Genomic DNA, 7,341 nt, shown 5'->3' on the forward strand with positions numbered 1-7,341 from the left:
GCGAAGCACGGTTTCCCATAGGAAATGCATTGACGGTTTTAAGAAAAAGGCGCAAGACGTTTTCATCTTGCGAAGCAAGCCCATAGGTAAATTCGTCTTGCAAAGCAACTCAAAAAACAAAAAACTCTTTCGTCTTGCGAGTTTTTCGTCTTGCGAGGCATTCGTCTTGCGAGGTACCACTGTACCTCGGGTTACTAACTTTGCTTCAGGATGAGAACAGAAATCGCACGATGGCAGCAGTGGGAGGTCGCATTAGCTAAAGTGGCACCTCAGGTTAAGAACAGTTTCAGGTTAAGAACGGACCTCCAGAACGAATTAAGTTCTTAACCTGTGTTACCACTGTATTAGTGAAAATGACACAGCAAAAATGCATTACATTGTGTGGAAATGCTTTGCAAAGATGTTTATATTAGGCAAAACAGCATGCACAGGTGGGTATATTAGGAGAACTTTTCACTAAAATGCAAAAGAATGAACTGGTGTGGAAATGTGGAACGCCAAGCTTAAGACTGGGCAAAATGAGACACTGAGAGGAACCAGAATTGGCATATTCCTCCACCCTAGACTGTATCCTCAACAACATGAATGAAACTTGGTCTGCAAGTCAAACTGAAGAAACGAGGAAAGAGGAAGGGCTGCGGAGAGGTTGCCCTGCTTTAGATGTCTTCACAGTGAGTTGTGGAGGGGCAGAGGGAGGGGACACTAGTGGCACAGTTCATGAAGAATTGGCAGCTGCTCTGGGGTCAAGTAGAAGCGGAGGGGCAGCCCTGAGAATAATGGGGCTTTTGAATTCGTGACAAAGGAATGGGATCGGGCTAATAGCTGTTCTCCAAATGACCTGCTGTTCCTTTTTTTTCTTTTGCCCCATCTCCATCTAAAGCCTGCATAGTTCTCAGCCTCTCCCGTTATTCTCTCCTTTCCACCCAAAGAAAGAGGCCAGTTTAGTTTTTCTTCACAAAAAGGTCACAACCAAGCTGGCTGGGCACCGGTCCAGGTTAACCGTCTCAAGCCAGAGTCTAGGAATTGGTTCACATTTATTACATTTTTATCCCTCTCTTCTTTCAAAGAGGTTTTGTGACAGTATACATGCCTGCACAGTTTTACGCTCACAACGATCCTGTAAAGTCAGGTCCAACTGAAAGACTGTTGTCCAAAGGCACCCAGCAAGCTCTGTGGCTGAGAAGGGATTTGAACTTGGATCTGTCAGAGATCAGATTGGTTGACCACAAACTTGACATGAGCCAACAGTGTGACGCGGCAGCTAAAAAAGCCAATGCAATTCTGGGCTGCATCAATAGGAGTATAGCATCTAGATCAAGGGAAGTAATAGTGCCACTGTATTCTGCTCTGGTCAGACCTCACCTGGAGTACTGTGTCCAGTTCTGGGCACCACAGATCAAGAAGGACACTGACAAACTGGAACGTGTCCAGAGGAGGGCAACCAAAATGGCCAAAGGCCTGGAAACGATGCCTTATGAGGAACGGCTAAGGGAGCTGGGCATGTTTAGCCTGGAGAAGAGGAGGTTAAGGGGTGATATGATAGCCATGTTCAAATATAGAAAAGGATGTCACACAGAGGAGGGAGAAAGGTTGTTTTCTGCTGCTCCAGAGAAGCGGACACGGAGCAATGGATCCAAACTACAAGAAAGAAGATTCCACCTAAACATTAGGAAGAACTTCCTGACAGTAAGAGCTGTTCGACAGTGGAATTTGCTGCCAAGGAGTGTGGTGGAGTCTCCTTCTTTGGAGGTCTTTAAGCAGAGGCTTGACAACCATATGTCAGGAGTGCTCTGATGGTGTTTCCTGCTTGGCAGGGGGTTGGACTCGATGGCCCTTGTGGTCTCTTCCAACTCTATGATTCTATGATCAGGAGTTGGATTCTTCATCAGGTGACAGAGTCAAGGGTTCTGGAGGGCACCCTGTACCAGCCCCAGAGCCACAGCTATAGCAGTGAACCTGTGGGTCCACCACCTACAGCCGGAATGAAGATTTGGCACTGTCTGACTCTGAGGTACCCGCTATGGAAGACCCTGGAAGACCTGAGCTTCTCCTGCTCTGTCACAGCTGGACGTTACCGGAGAAGTCTGGAACCCTTTAAGCATCTTGCAGCACGAGTGATGCTAATAGTTAGGCTGCACCTGGTGTTATCTCTTATGAAAGGGTTCAGTTTAGGCTTGTTCCTTGCTGGAGCAATTTCAGGCCTCTGCATTCCCCAAAGATGTGCCTGGCTTTGTCAGACTGCAGGACAGGACAGGACCACTCCCAGTCTATTTCCAATACTGCTGCTCCGTGTAATGACGACCTAGAAATCCACTTGCTGGCCATCCATGGAATGTTCTGTTGGAGAACCCAGCGCAAAGAAGTTCCATGTTCATCCATGACCTTCAGGATTTGCTTGGCTCCACTCATAAGCTACCAGTTTGTTATTGACCCAACTCCTGCTGGTTGTGTATCTCCACTTCCTGGTAGTACCAGCCAAGAACTGGAATGGACCAGAGAGGAAGAGAAGCTCCTTACCAAGTTCAAGAGGACATGAGAAGACACCAATGCCGACCCTGAAACCACCATACTGGGAAATACTCTGCTTGAGGTCATAGTTTGTCAGGAGCAGGTGCTGGGAGCAGGTCAGCAATAACTCACATGGCGTCAGTGAAGTTAACTCTTTATTCAAAGAAGCAAGAAAGCTCAGGAGGCCAGGCCTAGTGAGCACAGCAACTCTTCCCAGTAGATCTTGCCCCAATGAGACAGTTGTGAGGACTGAAGGTCTCCACCTTCCCACAACTTCCTAAGGCTCCTCCTCCCCCAGGTCCTTCCCAAGCAGTCTGGGACTTCATCGCCTTGTCTGGCTGTGCTCCACCCTCTTCATATCTCTTCTGGTTCTGGCAGACCAGCAGGGAGGGAAGATGGTTGCAGCAAGAGGGGGAGCCCCCTGGCTTCTGCATCAGCGTGATTCATCTCTGCCTTTTGGCCCCCCTCCTCACCAGCCTCCGCTTCTTCCTCTAATCCTGAACTGCTCTCTGCCACAGACTCTCCCATCTCACTAAACCCTGTTACTACTTCAGCTTCCGACACCTCCTCCTCCCAGTCTGCTCCCTCTGACCATGCATTGTCATCCCACCACCAGTCCCCTGGCTCTGAGCCTTCTTCCCTTGGGGGTTCCCAAGCTGGTGCCCCCCCCCACTCCTCTGCATCCAGCCAGCCCATGACACAGGTTCATGAGACCACCAGCACTTTAGTCCAGCCAAGATCAGACCCAGGAGCAAAAGCAGCAGCAGGCCTGAGTGAAAGCGCAGAGCCAGATTTTTGGTTTTTAAAGTTAAGAAGGGAGCTGAGAAAGTCATTCTGTTGAGAATTTTGACGGGACATTGTGCTCTTTGGAGTAAAGGTAAAGGAACCCTGACAGTGAAGCCCAGTTGACCATGGGCTGCTACTGCTGCACAGAGGACCAGAATACAGAGAAATGTCGTTCACCAGCCAGCCGCAGCAGTACCTATTTATCTATTTGTGCTGGTATGCTTTTGAACTGCTAGTTTGGCAGAAGCTGGGTCAGAGCGACAGACAGACCCATGTTACTTCGGAGTAATTTATTTATGGTTGGAAAGAGGCGGGTGGCGCTGTGGTCTAAACCACTGAGCCTCTTGGGCTTGCCAAACAGAAGGTTGGTGGTTTGAATCCCCACAACAGGGTGAGCTCCCGTTGCTCAGTCCCAGTTCCTGCCAACCTAGCAGTTCGAAAACATGCCCAAAAGTTCAAGTAGATAAATAGGTACCATTCTGGCGGGAAACTAAATGGCATTTCCATGTGCTGCTCTGGTTTCCCCAGAAGCGGCTTAGTCATGCTGGTCACATGTCCCGGAAAAACTGTCTACGGACAAATGCCGGATCCCTTGGCCTGTAAAGCGAGATGAGCGCCACAACCCCAGAGTCGTCTGCAACTGGACTTAACTGTCAGGGGTCCTTTACCTTTACTTTTGGGGGGAGGAGAGATTTACACTGGTCTTGGTGAAGTTTCTAAGGTGGAGGAAATAGCTGACTGTAATATGGGGTTGTTTGCTACACATGGATGAAAGAGAGCCTCTCTTTCAAAAGAAATTAATGAGCTGGGCATTGCGCATTTGTCTCTGGGGCTGCCCTTCAAGATAAAAATCTTTCGGGCTCAGTTTTAGAGACTATAGATGTATTGGAGTGATATGGGCCTTTATGCTCGATTGCACGTGAGGTGTAATAATGTTACAATCAGTAGATGGCGGCAACAGAGCCTGATCTTGTAACCGTTATCAAACGAGGAGGAAGAAAAGGAAATATGTAGAGATCCACCATACATTTGAAGCACATGATTTCTCCCAAAGAATCCTGGGAGATGTAGTTCTTTAAGGGTGCTGGGAATTGTAGCTCTGTGAGGGGTGAACTATAGTGCTCAGGCATTTGTTCCAATTCAGCAGGAAAAAGAGGGTTTTCCCAGGGAAAGTGGCAGGATAAACAAAAACCGCTCAGATCTGTGCATAGGACAAGCAGAAAACTCTCAAGCATTTGCTTTATGGGCACGGAAAAAAGTGGAAGTATTGACAAGCCCTAAGTTGTACAAAAATGCACATACTGGGGTAGAGTGTCCACAGAAATGGAGGATGGATAGCGGCTAACAGATTGAGGTTGAATCCTGACAAGACAGAAGTACTGTTTTGGGGGACAGAAGGCAGGCAGGTGTGGAGGACTCCTTGGTCCTGAATGGGGTAACTGTGCCCCTGAAGGACCAGGTGCGCAGCCTGGGAGTCATTTTGGACTCACAGCTGTCCATGGAGGCGCAGGTCAATTCTGTGTCCAGGGCAGCTGTTTACCAGCTCCATCTGGTACGCAGGCTGAGACCCTACCTGCCCACAGACTGTCTCGCCAGAGAGGTGCATGCTCTAGTTATCTCTCGCTCGGACTACTGCAATGCGCTCTACGTGGGGCTACCTTTGAAGGTGACCCAGAAACGACAACTAATCCAAAATGCGGCAGCTAGACTGTTGACTGGGAGTGGCCGCCGAGACCAGGTAACGCCGATCTCGAAAAACCTACATTGGCTCCCAGTACGTTTCTGAGCACAATTCAAAGTGTTGGTGCTGACCTTTAAAGCCCTAAATGGCCTTGTTCCAGTATACCTGAAGGAGCGTCTCCACCCCCATTGTTCTACCCAGACACTGAGGTCCAGCTCCGAGGGCCTTCTGGTGGTTCCCTCGCTACGAGAAGCCAAGTTACGAGGAACCAGGCAGATGGCCTTTTTGGTAGTGGCACCCACACTGTGGAATGCCCTCCCACCAGATGTCAAAGAGAAAAACAACTACCAAACTTTTACAAGACATCTGAAGGCAGCCCTGTTTAGGGAAGCTTTTAATGTTTGACGGACTATTGTATTTTAATATTTTGTTGGAAGCCCCCCAGAGTGGCTGGGGAAACCTAGCCAGATGGGCAGGGTATAAATAATAAATATTTCTTTATTTAGTAAAAAAATGCATTAATTAATGAAAATTGGTTGGGAAAATGTGTGCGGTAGGACAAATTCGCACGAAAACGCTGATGAATTTAGCGAGCCAATAAAAAATAAAAAAATCCAAAACCAATGTGAGAATGTGGAGAGGTGAGTTTAAGATTGGCAGAATGAGAAACTGAGGAAAAGCCGAGTGGGGTCTGTCATTAGATTAGTTGAGATTCCTGCATTGCAGGGGGTTGGACTAGATGACCCCTAGGGTCCCTTCCAGCTCTACAGTGCTATGATTCTACCAGGGCAGGGCACTTCCATCAACAAAACTGGCTTTTTCTTGCCTCTTCTGCTCACTTGACATTTTGGGAGAAATAGTCTTGTCAGAGCATCCTGGCAACAGATAGATGCACACAAATGCTAACCCTCCAGCACGGAAGTGTCCTCATTAGGCGGAACGGTTCTCTCCGCTGAGACCTGAATTACTGATGAGGCAGTCGCCTGGATTTTGGAGAGTTGCAGATGTGGATTCCTCCCTCTGTCATCTCCCCATGGGCTCTCCGGCTCCTCAGCGCCCTTCGCCTTGGGTGGCAGCCATCATCTTTAATCTCCAGCCTGTTATGGGAACAGACTTGTTGACATCCGTCCCCTCGCAACTGGAAAGGAGAGACTAATTAGAGCTCGTGAGGAGATATGACACCACATTACGAGGATTTTGCTGAGGGGGGAAGAAAGGGAGAGGGAGAGAGACGGGAGGAAGAGAAAAAGCAGCATATGAACTGTCCTGGGTGTGGTTATTCATCTCTCCAACGCGACAAGCCATTTATCTCTCTCTTTCTGCTTAGGAACAAGAATCCCTGAGAGGAAATTTTGTAAGAGCACCGAGGGAGCACATTAAGGGGAGGATAGCACAAAGCTCATCCATCTGTCAAAGCGAGGGGGTTTGTCAGGCAGTGACGCTCACGACTGAAGGGAATCAAAGTGGCGCTGAATTGGAAAACGGCACACAGGTGGCATTCAGTTGGATTTCCCAGGTTTAAATTTAAAATTGTTGAGGTAGAAAGAGCAATGCATGGGGACCAGCCCCTGACTGGGAGTGTTCGGTCCCAGGCCTCAGATATTCGAATTCATAATATGGAAGGAAATTATGACTTGGCATTTTTCTTCTTTGTGGTTAAACCAGAGAAGCTGTGGGTGACTTGGGGTGGGATCTGTGCCCATTCCCAAAATTATTTAGTGATTCCTTTATCTACTATATTTCTTTGTCACTTTTCACACAGAGAAGAGTGTCTCAACGTGTCTTCCAGCATAAAAGGCATTGTTGCTGTTTAGTCGTTTAGTCGTGTCCAACTCTTCGTGACCCCCTGGACCAGAGCACGCCAGGCACTCCTGTCTTCCACTGCCTCCCGCAGTTTGGTCAAACTCATGTTCATAGCTTTGAGAACACTGTCCAACCATCTCGTCCTCTGTTGTCCCCTTCTCCTTGTGCCCTCCATCTTTCCCAACATCAGGGTCTTTTCCAGGGAGTCTTCTCTTCTCATGAGGTGGCCAAAGTATTGGAGCCTCAGCTTCAGGATCTGTCCTTCCAGTGAGCACTCAGGGCTGATTTCCTTCAGAATGGATAGGTTTGATCTTCTTGCAGTCCATGGGACTCTCAAGAGTCTCCTCCAGCACCATAATTCAAAAGCATCAATTCTTCAGCCATCAGCCTTCTTTATGGTCCAGCTCTCACTTCCATACATCACTACTGGAAAAACTATAGCTTTAACTATATGGGCCTTTGTTGGCAAGGTGATGTCTCTGCTTTTTAAGATGCTGTCTAGGTTTGTCATTGCTTTTCTCCCAAGAAGCAGGTGTCTTTAAAAGGCATTAAAACACTTTAAA

This window comes from Podarcis tiliguerta (genome assembly GCF_965153285.1).
Source record: "Podarcis tiliguerta genome assembly, chromosome: 16".
Lineage (NCBI taxonomy): Eukaryota > Metazoa > Chordata > Lepidosauria > Squamata > Lacertidae > Podarcis > Podarcis tiliguerta.